The 15,000-nt window shown below is 38.7% G+C and overlaps 1 protein-coding gene and 1 long non-coding RNA gene across 2 annotated transcripts in view; one reads left to right on the top strand and one right to left on the bottom strand.

Annotated features, from left to right (window-relative positions):
- The window catches only part of LOC135110822 (uncharacterized), a 107,492-nt gene that overhangs the window by 59,752 nt on the left and 32,740 nt on the right, over positions 1-15,000 (bottom strand). The window lies entirely within an intron of this gene.
- Positions 8,850-11,639, top strand: LOC135110852 (uncharacterized). The gene is made up of 3 exons (XR_010273463.1): positions 8,850-9,651; positions 10,901-10,968; positions 11,116-11,639. It is a non-coding gene; the product is annotated as an uncharacterized LOC135110852 (long non-coding RNA).

The raw sequence follows: 15,000 nt of genomic DNA, 5'->3' as shown, positions 1-15,000 counted from the left end.
TATTTCACGATAGATTATTCAAATTACACGCGAGGAAACGGTTGTAGAATTGTTGGGAAATCCTTCACTCTTATGAATCAAAAAAACATTTTTTTCCATAGTATCGTCAACCTATGGAATGGGACTTCCTCGAGACATGATATAATGCTATACCGTAGAGAATTTTAAACGCCGTCTTGATAAATATTTTGCCTCAAATCCGCAGTAAACAACGTTTGTTTGTTAGAGATTAAAACGCCTCACCTGCAGGTAATGGAGGCACCTCATTTCATTTATTTTCATTATTTCCTATAAAAATTTCTTTCGTTTTTTTTTTTTTTTTACTTCTCTCACCCCGTTGTGAAAGCTTTTTAAACCTTCACTCGCCCTATGGTCTCTCGGCTAACACACTAACACAGTAAGCATCGCTAAATATAATTATGAATAACCAATAACTTAGCTGTGGTACACGTAGCTAGCCGGGAGCTGTGATGGCCGGGGTAGTAATTCCAAGTCGCTGATGTTCCACTACCAGCGGCTGATCGTGTTACGTAACAAAGACAGCTTCCTTGCGGTTATCCTTGGTTCTGTGTTTCTAAGTTCTTATTAACTTAGTTAATTTAACAAGTGGAAGCGGTACAGTGGCAAGAATACGTCTTAATAGGACTTGTTGTGATGGTTTCTGACGACTGCTTCCTGCTTCCTGGCTTCCGTGTCACGTCAAAACATATGCTTTACGCTTTCCGCCTCCTTCTACCATTTTTTTTTTCTTAATTGAATGACTAATATTTAATTTTTACTATATTGACCTTAATTAGCCCTTAATTTAACACTACAATTTATATATAAACCGCACCATAAACGAATAAGGAATTGATATTATGCGTCATACTTGTGGAAATTTCGAAATCCGTAAGGTATTTTTTTTTCAGATCTTTTTCCAGTATGGCTTATACCGTAGGAAGTGGAGGAGGCAGTAGACACCTGCCGAAACGATAATTACTCCCAGTGAGGTCTGAAGCACTGTTCAGGGGGTGCTGTGAACTTATCATTAAACCCAGCTGTGACCTCACTGAACGTTTCCCTTTGTGTCTCACAACACAAGGGGGCAGTCACAGCCTGCCCTCTAAAGACAACTCTCTTCCTCCACACAAAACTACAAGCACCTAATAACACACACACCATTCACTCAAGAATTTCAAAATTATTATGGCGACTCCTACACCAGCCTCGGAGTCCCCATCTGGGGAGGGGACCATAAATGTCCCCAGGTTGGACTGCATTTCCGTCAACGACCCTAAGTGTCTTGACACCCCCCTCAACTTTTCCTTCATTAACTTCTGCAACATTCGCGGTCTAAGATCTAATTTTCAATCTGTAGAACACCACCTCTCTTCTTCTAAACCTCATTTTCTTTTCCTCACTGAAACTCAGGGGTCTGAGGCAAATGAGAGTATCCCCTTTTGTGTTCCCTTTTACTTTCGCTATTCTCATTTTCAATCCAAAGCTGGATATTGCGTTTATGTGCACAATGACTTAACCTGCTCTCGTGCCCACGCTCTTGAATCTTCTGAGTTTTCCACCATCTGGCTACGACTACAGAGTCACTCTCAAACTAAATTTATCTGTGCTGTATACCTCTCACCTAACTCCTCTGACTATAAGAAATTCTTTGACTACTTAACTTCAATTTGGAGCACATTCTGACTCTCTTCTCTTTTGCAGAGATCTCCATTCTTGGAGACTTTAATGTTCACCACCAGCTTTGGCTTTCCTCTCCCTTCACTGACCATCCTGGTGAACTAGCCTTCAACTTTGCTATCCTCCACGACCTACTCGTATTCCTGACCGTCTTGGAGATATGCCCAACATTCTTGACCTTTTCCTGACCTCTAATCCTTCTGCTTATGCTGTCACCCTTTCTTCTCCGTTGGGCTCCCCCGATCACAATCTCATCTCTGTATCTTGTCTTATCGCTCCAGTCCCTCCTCAGGATCCCCCTAAGCGAAGGTGCCTCTGGCATTTTGCCTCTGCTAGTTGGGGGGACCTGAGGAGATATTTTGCTGACTTGGAATGACTACTGCTTCCGTGTCAGAGACCCGTCTTTGTGTGCTGAGCGCATAACAGAGATGATAATGTCTGGCATGGAGGCGTACATTCCTCACTCTTTTTCTCGACCTAAACCTTCCAAACCTTGGTTTAACACAGCTTGTTCTCGTGTTATACATGATAGAGAGGTGGCCCACAAAAGGTACCTAATCCTTCCATCACCAGAATCTCATGCACTTTATATTTCTGCCCGGAACCATGCCAAGTCTGTTCTCCAACTAGCCAAAAACTCCCTCATTAACAGAAAGTGTCAAAACCTTTCAAGATATAACTCCCCTCGTGACTTCTGTCATCTAGCCAAAAATATCTCCAATAACTTTGCTTCTTCTTTCCCTCCTTTATTTCAACCAGATGGCACCACTGCTATCACATTTATTTCTAAAGCTGAACTCTTCGCTCAAACTTTTGCTAAAAACTCTACCTTGCACAATTCTGGGCTTGTTCCTTCCGTTCCTCCACCCTCTGACTACTTCATGCTACCTATTAAAATCCTTCGCAATGATGTTTTCCATGCCCTTGCCGGCCTAAACCCTCGGAAGGTTTATGGACCTGATGGGGTCCCTCCTATTGTTCTCCAAAACTGTGCCTCCGTGCTTGCACCTTGCCTAGTCAAACTCTTTCAGCTCTGTCTGTTAACATATACCTTTCCTTCTTGCTGGGAGTTTGCCTACATTCAGCCTGTTCCTAAAAAGGATGACCTTTCTAATCCCTCAAACTACCGTCCTATTGCTTTAATTTCCTGCCTATCTAAAGTTTTTGAATCTATCCTCAACAGTAAGATTCTTAAATACTTCACAACCTTCTATCTGATCGCCAGTATGGGTTCCGTTAAGGCCGCTCTACTGGTAATCTTCTGGCTTTCCTTACTGAGTCTTGGTCATCCTCTTTTAGAGATTTTGGTGAAACTTTTCATGTTGCCTTGGACATATCAAAAGCTTTTGATAGAGTCTGGCACAAAGCTTTGATTTCCAAACTACCCTCCTACGGTTTCTATCCTTCTCTCTGTAACTTCATCTCAAGTTTCCTTTCTGACCGTTCTATTGCTGCTGTGGTAGACGGTCACTGTTCTTCTTCCAAATCTATTAACAGTGGTGTTCCTTACCACTCTCTTCTTATTATTCATTAATGATCTTCTAAACCAAACTTCTTGTCCTATCCACTCCTACACTGATGATACCACCCTGCACTTTTCCACGTCTTTTCATAGACGTCCAACCCTTTAGGAAGTAAACATTCCACGCAGGGAAGCCACAGAACGCTTGACTTCTGATCTTTCTAAAATTTCTGATTGGGGCAGAGCAAACTTAGTATTGTTCAATGCCTCAAAAACTCAATTCCTCCATCTATCAACTCGACACAGCCTTCCAGACAACTATCCCCTCTTTTTCATTGGCACTCAACTGTCCCCCTCTTCTACACTGAACATCTTCGGTCTGTCCTTTACTTATAATCTGAACTGGAAACTTCACATCTCATCTCTAGCTAAAACAGCTTCTATGAAGTTAGATGTTCTGAGACATCTCCGCCAATTTTTCTCACCCCCCCCCAGCTGCTAACTCTGTACAAGGGCCTTATCCATCCATGTATGGAGTATGCTTCACATGTCTGGGAGGGTTCCACACACAAAACCAAAGTTAGTCAAATCCTTCGTCAAAACAACTGTGACTAATGTATTAGTCATTTCATGCGATCGTTGCTTCCTTGTAATTATTGGTTAAACACGTTTACACACTTGCTTTGCGATGAAAATCGCTCCGTTTGAAATGTTTGTAATATTTTATGAAATAATATGATGTTATGTATGACAATATAGTACATCAAGCGTAGTTTGGGACCATTTCCGCAATTTGAATCTACCGCCTTTGACGTGGCATCCCGCCAGTAGAGGGGAGTAGTAGCGTCGCCACTCGCCAGTCCAGCAGCCATCATTCAAAGCTCAAGACAAGGACCCACGTGGACTGTGCCTCGTTCATTTCTGGTAAGTTAATCATTGATGTTGTTTCTGTATTGATTAATGTTGGATAGTTATGGCTGAAGTTTGTGTGTAGAATCAGTACATGCAGTTGTGGGGCTGTATGATGCCGATATGTTCTTGCTTGGGTAGGGGCATATTATGCAATGTTACAGGAGGCTGCAATGGTCATCTGTAATCACTTTGGTTCTTGAAGCTTGTGAAGGGCCAGAATGCATATTCCTGAAGTCTGGAAGGAATCGTTCGCCAGCCTGTATGGACACTAGGCTGTAGCTCCAAAACTAACTGTAGGATTCTCTCTAAAATAGTCTCATTGAGATTCTCGCACAAAATTACCTATACGTAATTTGATCTAACCTAACCCAACCGCTACAAGAGTAAATGGGCCGAAACATTACCAGACTTCGGGAATATGCCTCCAGAGGGATACGGGTTAAGGTCGCTTCACACACATCAGTGCCGTATTCGTTCCGTGCTGTTCAGTGCTTCAGTGTCAGTAAAAAAAAAATTCGTCATTTTGGAATTCGGCGGAAGCATTTACACACGTCCGGCGAAGTACCGTGTTTTGACAGAAGTGATTGTTACATCTCCGTTCCGTGAAATGGAATATCGTCGTCACTGGTATTTTAAAAATTTTCACGGATGTCGGACGAGTGTTTGAAATAAAATAGAAGAAATTGAAATGGTGATAAATACTCTTTTTAACTGATGTAATTAATCACATTGTACATTATACCATAATTAATCACATTTTACATTATACCTTACCACAACACACCACATCACACCACACCACATCATAACACACCACACCATACCACACCACACCACACATCACTGAGCAATGTCACCAAACAGTTTTTGGACATTCTTAAGTACTGGAAAATTTTTGTTTCATCATTAATTAATTCCTCGTACAGAGTAGCAAAATCTCCTTCAGTTTCTCTTTTTCTTCCACGTTTCATGTACCCACTTTTCTTTTCTTTATTTTTTGTTAAGCAAGCATCTTGCTCTTCATCAAGAATTATGAGAATCATAGCCAACTCCACGTCTGAAAGGATATGTGTGCATAGACGTCACGAAAGCGACATGGATATCACTGACACTAAACCTATACGATACTAATACGGCACTGATAGGTGTGAAACCACCTTTCAGTGTACTATTCAGGTAGTGTACCCACTATCTGCCAATTTCACTGGGACAAAAGCACAATTAGGTGATTGTTAAGAACAACAATAATAATAATAATAATAATAATAATAATAATAATAATAATAATAATATAATAAAAGGAGTTAAGCCATCTATATAGTTAGCTAGATTGATATTATCATTATTATTGTTATCATCATTATTACATATCAAGGTATCGTGACATTATTATTAATAATGTTATTATTATTATTATTATTATTATTATTATTATTATTATTATTATTATTATTGTTATTATTATTATCATTATCATATTTCAGCTATCCAACATCAGAACAGTATATGAATATGGCAAATGCTGTTTTGACATCATTTCCTGCCATCCTGAGAAACAGTGATCTCGAGGAGCATGAATTGCAGCTGCAATGGAAATTGCGCATCCAGCGCAAGTTTCAGAATTCAAGAAAGAGGCAGGATTCCTCAGTGACTGAGGTGACGTCAAGGAAAGAGAAGATCCCTTGCATAGCGCCAAAAGAGACTACGTGTCCACTGATGTATGGAGTAAAGGCTTACCTTCCACCAAGGCCCCATTCAGAAGATGGTGAGTCATTAGAGAGACATAGACAGTGGCTTGCTCTACATTGGATGAAGAAAGATCCCGAGTTAGATAAGGTATGTGATATTTGTACGCTTGATTTATCTTTTTTATATATCAGAGACTTCTTTACTGGTGTTGTTTAAAAATAACTGCTCTTATGTAAGCAATTTCAATGGTACTGGTGGATAGGCACTGAAAAATGATGCTCATATATATATATATATATATATATATATATATATATATATATATATATATATATATATATATATATATATATATATATATATATATATATATGAGGGAGAGAGGGAGGCTGGCGGGACAGTGAACTTATGAAAACTAATTTTACTTTAATGATTTTCCTCAGGCTGAACGCCTCATGCAGTTGACACTCTGAGAGACGCAAAAAAATAATGAATGGGAACATTCTTGAGGCAGAAATCCTGAACTTGTACCCGTGGATTCAGACTTTTGATGGCGTAAGTGTGTATATATGTACACTTTATGGATTTTGCTACATATTGTTACTAATTGTCAACTTTATTTGTAGGGCTATAATGTATATAGCTATTTATATTTTATAGTAGGTAATTGATATTTAACTACCGGTACTTCCATTCTCCCTCTCAGGCTCAAAGGCCTCAGTGACGGGAGATGAGCACTCATAACTAAGTACAGTTATTGCAGATGCTCATCTCTGTAACCTTCACTTATAATTATTTGATGTTTATATCTTTACAGATAATCAAGGAGGTCCTGAGATTAGAACCACAAGCGGATGAACCAGACCCAAGAGTAGCAGTTTTGAACGCCTGTGCTAATTACCGTCAACTACCGTCAACTACCGTCAACTGCCGTCAACTACCGTCAACTGCCGTCAACTACCGTCAACTGCCGTCAACTACCTCCTCCCTCCAACCTTCCCTATCCCCTCCCTCCCTACCGTCAACTATGGAGAGAGAAAGAGAGAGAGAGAGAGAGAGAGAGAGAGAGAGAGAGAGAGAGAGAGAGAGAGAGAGAGATAATAATATTATTATTATTATAACAATAATAATAATAATAATAATTATTATTATTATAACAATAATAATAATAATAATAATTATTATTATTATTATTATTATTATTATTATCATTATTATTATTATTATTATTATTGGGAGCCGCCGTGGTACAGTGGCACCGCGCGCGCTTTGGGGGCCAAGTGGTCATCAGGCGCACGGGTTCGAATCCTGACTACGGTCCGAGGGTAGGAAGGGCATCCACTCGGGGTAACGGTTCCCAAATGCCAAATCCAAAAGTCCTTCATCAGGAGGCACCGTCTCAGCCCTAACAGACTAGGGAAAACTAGACATAAAAAAAAAAAAAAAATTATTATTATTATTATTATTATTATTATTATTATTATTATTATTATTATTATTATCATTATTATTACACACACCCACACCCAGACACACATGCACACACGCTTGTCGCCTTATCTCCCATCTCATCCCTCCTCCCTCCCTTCCCACTACCCTTCCTCAACACTACCCAGATGTGGACACATCTGGGTAGTGTTGAGGAGATGCATCTTTGGAGTCCAAATCACTTTGTCCCACTACTGCAAAACTCAACAACTGACAGGAACCCTACAGTCGTCAGTTATGAATCTTCACCCAAAGAACTTCAAGAAACATCATGTTTACTACATACAACTAAAAATTCCCCCAACATGTCATCCATCAACCCGCCAAGCCTTCCAAATGACTCTCTACCTTCAGTGAGACTTCCATATGGCACATCTACTCCACTCAACCATCAACAACAGGATAGTTCTGATGAGGAATTCAAAATACCACCACCCAAACCCAGACTCAAGCCAGGATTCCAGAATTTGAAGAAAAGTTTCCTAGAACCTCAAGAGTTATTTGATACTGTGAACACTCTCAAGCCACTTTACTGTACAATCCCTTCAGGTGAGAAGAATAATGTCTTCTTTACACTAAAGAACGACTGGAACATCAAAAATCGGCAGAAGAAAGGCAAGGCTGACTATACGGACGACTGTGGTGCGTGGGAGAGTAAAACAGTCAACAAAGAAGACAGAATTCCTTCTAGGACATAATGGATTGGAATTCGTTGTAAAAAAAAATTATGTATGGTGCAAGCGTCGAGGAAACAGTCAGCCTTTGGAGCCACAGCCATTGGCTGAGGATGTAGTAATTTTTAAGAGATCGTATGCTACATTGAAACGCGACTCAACATACAAGCGTCGAATCAGCTGGTTTGAAAATCTCCCCATCAAATACAAGGAAAAGTCTCAAATTGCAGTTGTTGAGTACCTTGGTTGTCTCCCCAACTCTTACAGCATCCATGGCAATACTCGGAAGACAGAGGCAGCATACAAAAAAACAACACCAGCAGTTAAGGAGGCTATAGAAAATGGACTCACACATGGGACTAAGCCATTTAACTTGTATAGTGATCAGCTGTTAAACAATTCAGACCACTGCCCACGTAATCTAAAGCAAGTGTATAATATCAAACAGAAAGTACAACGTGAGGCACGTAAGGTGGCAGGCGAAGAAGATGGGCATCGACAGAACTCTGCTGATCACATCCAAGCAGTCATGAAAATGTTTGGTCAGAATCCCTACATACAAGACATAGTGCATATTCCTGGCAAACCACCAGGATTTATCTTATACACGGAGCAGCAGATGAAGGATGTAGCTGACTTTTGTACATTATCACAAGGCTTGCAGAATGTTCTTGGTATTGACCGAACATTCAACCTAGGAGAATGTTATGTCACAGTAACTGTGTACAAGCACCCTAAGCTACTGAGGACAGTTTCACTGCAGTCACCAATTATGCTAGGACCTGTTTATCTTCACTGGGATGGCTCTTATCAAACCTATCATCGCTTTTTCTCTCACCTACAGGGTAGGCTAGATACTCTGGCTTTATCGGGAGCTGAACTGGCCATCAGTGACCTCATCGTTGGTTCAGATGAGGAAAAGGCACTTACAAAAGCCATACAGCGCTGCTTTTCAGATGTTTCCCTCATACTTTGCACACGTCACCTAGAAGAGAATGCCAAGAGACAACTTCAGAATAAGGTGGGAGCTAGCCATAAAGTGAAGATGGATATCATAAAGGATATTTTTGGCAAACATGGACTTGTCTGTGCAGAGGACTCATTCACTTTTGATGATAGTTCTGAGGCAATAATAGACAAATGTGAGGAACTGGTTCCACAATTTCTTCCATATCTTCGTGAAAGACTTCTGCCAATCATTAGAACATATGTATTCCAACCAAGAATGAAACACAAACAAGTACCTCAGCACTGGACAAACAACAATTGTGAGACGATGAACTTCATCTTGAAAACAGCCGTTAATTGGAAACCAGAGAAGCTTCCTGACCTTGTTGATAAACTTCACAGGATTGTCAAAACACAGTTTGCGGACATGCGTCGAGCTCTCAGAGGAGAAAGCAACTTCCAGCTAGCTCCTGCCTTCAGTAAATTCAAAATAACTATCAGTGCCTGGAACAACAAGACTGAAGATGAAAAGGAAGCCTGCTTCACCAAGTTCTTAAATGCAAAAATTAAGGATGACAACAACTATATTACCTCAACTGATGGCCAGTTGTCCATTCCAAAACCTCAGCGGTTGGCCAAGAAACCTGGACAGAAGACTCGTGCAACAAGAACCAGAACGACTATATAGACTATATAGAAATATAGGCTCCCAATAATTGCCATTCTCAAAAAAAAGAAAAGCAGTTCCTCTGTATATGGAAACCTTACTTGAACTCTATGACCACGATGAAAGTCAATGTGAGTAATGTTTAGTTCAACTTGTTCATTTCAGTAGCTTGTAGCAATTTAATATATGTATCTTTTCATCATTAGCAATGCATCTTTCACTTTTATAAGCCTAGTATTCATGAAACTATGCTGCATGCAAAAACCAAACATTGTATTAAGCATGACCTATCTAACTGTAATGCTTGCACCAATTTCTATAAAGGTACTCATTTAATTGTTAAATTCCTGCTCTTCTATCAAATTTTTGGCTGAGTGCTGTGGCTAAATGATTGTTTGTAGCATAAGTGATGTTAAAGATTTTAATAGTTGTAAAGCATCTCTCTCTCTCTCTCTCTCTCTCTCTCTCTCTCTCTCTCTCTCTCTCTCTCTCTCTCTCTCTCTCTCTCTCTCTCTCTCTCTCTCTCTCTCTCTCTCTCTCTCTCTCTCTCTCTCTCTCTCTCTCTCTCTCTCTCTCTCTCTCTCTCTCTCTCTCTCTCTCTCTCTCTCTCTCTCTCTCGTAAGGAAAGACATTATTTCTAGTGTAAATAAACCGAATAGGCTGTCCAATTTGAAATTTAAAATGTAAATATTATCAATCATTTTAGAATTGTTAGCTGCATCCTCTTCCCTTGCAGTCCAATAAGACAGGTCACTAATTCGCGTGGAGATAGAATTCTTGGAGTGCTGGTGCAAGTGCAAACAGTCTGATAAAGGTTTTTTCCATGGTTGTGATGAAGTTCAGGACTTCTCACACTGTTTTGGTGGATATGATGAGAAGAATCGGGGGTTCGGAACATCAGTGCGTTATGTCGGGGCATGTAGGTTCGGCTGGGGTTTTCTTTCTTTCTTTCTTTTTTTTTTTTTTTTTCGATCAGTACTCATCATATTCTTATGAGGACTTGCTAGACGAAGCATTACTGCATTATGATATTACCCAAATAGTGTCTCAAGTAAAAAATATAACCGCATACTCGTATAAAAGATTTGCTGCTGTGACACAAAGGACAAAAATCATTAGTATACTGGTCGTTCTGAGCATTCAATCAAAATGCTTGTCATTCATATAATTAGTAGAACCATCGAGGAGCTTTATTTTTGTTAATTCTTATGTGATAAAGCAATAATTACAGGAGGCTTTTAAAAGACTGGTACTCAAATTAGTGGACTGTCCTATTGGATGTGACCATATCTTCACTTTTTCCTTACACAGTTAATTTTCTTTTGTTTATTTGATTTACTTATTATCATATTTATTTATATATTTATTTATTTGCACCAGATGCTCGCTTAGTTATATTGGGGTTACTTCACCTGCTTGGAGAAAGGAAAGACTCCATTTTTACTAAGGTTAAATTTCAGTACCTTTGATTTTAGAGTGGTGTGTATATATTGAAATTTCCGAATATATTATCACCTTAAGATATACATCTACATATAAATTTTATTTTAATGTCAAAATGTTATTAATGTTTACACTATTATTTCTTCCTTAAGGTACCAGAAGAAGAACTAAGAGCAGGGCAGTCTAGTGTGTATTTGATGGTGCACCTGTAGTTGAACCAACATGTATTTCTATGGCTGTAGTCTCGTTGGTAGCAGGGCTTTATGTGTTTAATATTGAACACCCAAAAAATTGTGAACATTTCCTCCGTTTCACAACATCCCATCTCTTAGGTATCAAGTATGACAGAGGTAACACTTCAAAAACAAGATCTCTACTTGTAAAACTCAATGAAGTAAAGACAGAATTGAGCTACAAAAATGCATAAATCTGCTTCAAAATATATTCAACTCCACACATAATGCCTCTCTCTCTCTCTCTCTCTCTCTCTCTCTCTCTCTCTCTCTCTCTCTCTCTCTCTCTCTCTCTCTCTCTCTCTCTCTCTCTCTCTCTCTCTCTCTCACACACACACACACACACACACACACTAGTCAATTACTAGTTAAAGATTAATCAGTGAAATAAATACATAACATTATGTTAATAAGTTTTCTAAAAGGAAAAGGAAATACTTGTACTTCCCCTTCCTCCCACCCAGTATTCATGAAATCTTACTGAATTGTTATCTTATATATATATATATATATATATATATATAATATATATATATATATATATAATATATATATATATATATATATATATATATATATATATATATATATATGTATATATATATATATATATATATATATATATATATATATATATATATATATATATATATATATATATATATATAATATATATATAATGAATGGAGAGTAGACACTCTCTCTCTCTCTCTCTCTCTCTCTCTCTCTCTCTCTCTCTCTCTCTCTCTCTCTCTCTCTCTCTCTCTCTCTCTCTCTCTCTCTCTCTCTCTCTCTCTCTCTCTCTCCAAATTGGGAAGTATTCTTCATGTACCATATGATGCATATATTTTATTTTTTTATGCATTTTTTACCTTTTTTTTTTTTTTATTTCTCTATGTTATTGCAACTGATACGTGAAGCTTCTTTATTACTGTTCTGAGCATTTCTGTAGATTTGTTTAGTTAGTATATCCCATAGAAATACTCATTTTCTTTTTTTGTGTGGCTTTAAAGGATTAATGGTGACATATGGATATGATCTGGGTTAAAAGCTTGTACAAATAAGGTTAAATGTCTATTTTTGCACTGGTTGTTTCCCTAAGTTTCTTAAAAGTACTGTGATATAATGATTAGCAGTGGACTAATTAATTATTCTTTACAGGGTCTGTAACTCCTTACATTTAATTTATGTTTACTTACATATTTTTTCCATTAGTTTATGAATGGGAGGAAGGTTTAATATTCATATCTTAAGAGATGCTTACTTTCTTTTCCACATTGCAAGTTTTAGTGATTAATAATCACAAATGTGTATTATTTACTTAATGGCTTGTCAAAACAGGTTGTTTTTGTGTTGCTTTTTTTTTTCTCATACTAGGATGAATTGTTACTAATGGAGTTTATTTTTTACATCTGTTTTATATATCATTACAGTTTTGAGGGGAGCTTTCTGTTAAATGTTCAAGTGAAGAACATATTATACTGTAGATGATAAAAATTATAGTGTTTATTTTATTTATTTTTTTTTAATGCAATGAAATGGAGGGAACATTTAATTGTATATGAATATATTGAATTTCTTACCTATTTGTTTCCCTAACCTTCAGACAGCAGTAGCTAGCTGTTAGTATTAAAGGTACTAATGATTCATCATCTGCCTAAGAAAGACTAATTAATTAGTCATTTAATTGACTAACCTATGATCCACTTTACTAATGTGGTTAGTAGAAGCAGTGAACAGTACGAAGGCATTAGTCAGATATATTTGAGTAAGACCATACTCAGGTTGAGTGCTCAGTTAGTCACAAATTGATTAACATTATGTTAGTCACTGTGACTAATGCTGCCACTCGTTCTAGACCCCATTGGTTTTACTAAGAAAAGTTATCACGACTAACTTTGGTTTTGTGTGCATTCATACTGCTCTTCTAGACAGGGTGGAATCAAAAGCTTTTCGTCTCATCAACTCCTCTCCTCTAACTGACTGTCTTCAGCCTCTCTCTCATCGCCGCAATGTTGCATCTCTAGCTGTCTTCTACCGCTATTTTCATGCTAACTGCTCTTCTGATCTTGCTAACTGCATGCCTTCCCTCCTGCGGCCTCGCTACACAAGACTTTCTTCTTTCACCCCAATTCTGTCCACCTCTCTAACGCAAGAGTTAACCAGTATTCTGAATCATTCATCACTTTCTCTGATAAACTCTGGAACTCCCTGCCTGCTTCTGTATTTCCACCTTCCTATGACTTGAATTCCTTCAAGAGGGACGTTTCAAGACACTTATCCTTCAATTTTTGACTACCGCTTTGGACCCTTTTTATGGGACTGGCATTTTAGTGGGCATTTTTTTTTTTTTTTATCGGACTTTTGTTGCCCTTGGCCAGTGCCCCTCTTACATAAAAAAAAAAAAGGGAGAGAGCCTTCTGCTTTGCTGTCCTTTTCTTTTACTATCCCTTTAGTAGTCTTAGGACAGGTCACCTCGTGAGGACAGCAAGGTCTGTTGTGGCCTGTATTTCTATGTAACTTTCTCTCTCTCTCTCTCTCTCTCTCTCTCTCTCTCTCTCTCTCTCTCTCTCTCTCTCTCTCTCTCTCTCTCTCTCTCTCTCTCTCTCTTTTTTTACCTTTGAAGTTGAAATGATACACGCACAGAGACGTGAAGAGAAAATGACGAATCGAATGGGAAAAAAGATATGTGGGTAGAGAGATGAACAGATAGATAAACACATGGATGGCAGAGAGATGAGCAATCTTTTTCCTCTTTTTATTATCTTTGAAGTTTAAAAAAACATGTCTCCTTTTTGATGGAAATATAATAAACTGAAAACAAACAGCTTTCTGTTTGTCACCCAGGCGGCCTCATTTATCTTCCTGTGCCATCCTTCCCTCCCTACTCCCTAATCGAGGCCTGGGATACCTGATGCAGTCAGTACCTTGCAGGTTGATCTAGTATGATAACGGCAAATTGCACACCACACACACACCAATCAGAGACCATATCCTAAAACGCTTTTGTTCCACATCCGACAGTTTTTCAAAAGGGTCCAGTTGACGTTACACGGGTTTATAAGTGTGTTTTTTTTTTAAGATTCTAATGATAAATAAACAAGAATTCTACATTATTAACAGGAGAAACACTCTTGGGAATCCGGCTGATTATCTTTGTGACCTCTGAAAATAGGCGTGGTGAAAGAACAAAGCTTTTCTGAATAAGGGCCAGAGAGAGAGAGAGAGAGAGAGAGAGAGAGAGAGAGAGTAAGGACCGTCTGATGAATTGATGCATCTCCCTCGCTCACTCCAAGGCTTCAGGGATGATGTTCTGGCGCCATTTGGTCCTTGGCTGTCTGTGGTTTGGCGGCTGGCAGTGTTTGGGAGGCCTCTAAACTGTTTATTAAATGTTTTTCTCTCTCTCTCTCTCTCTCTCTCTCTCTCTCTCTCTCTCTCTCTCTCTCTCTCTCTCTCTCTCTCTCTCTGTTTCTTCTGTTAATAATGTTGAAGCATTGTTTTATCTATCACTAAGAACCATAAAAAACACCGTTAAAAACCAGTGTTATATCAACTAGAGCCTTTTGAAAGTAGTCGAAGTATGACGCAGATGTGTTTCAGAATATGGTACAAAATCACAAGACATTACATAATACTGCCACACTAGAGTGAAGCAAGCCATGCTACCATATCCAGACTACAACACACCAAGACCAGACCAGACCAAACGGGAGTGACGGAGAGGGAAAGAAAGAATATTGTGAAATCCAAATAGACCGAGCGATGTGGGATGAGGAGGAAGGAGGGGCGGAGGACAGGCGGGGA

This window comes from Scylla paramamosain, chromosome 21, assembly GCF_035594125.1.
Source record: "Scylla paramamosain isolate STU-SP2022 chromosome 21, ASM3559412v1, whole genome shotgun sequence".
Classification (NCBI taxonomy): Eukaryota; Metazoa; Arthropoda; class Malacostraca; order Decapoda; family Portunidae; genus Scylla; species Scylla paramamosain.
Note: the sequence above shows the minus strand (reverse complement) of the source record. Positions and strands in the feature narration are given on the sequence as shown.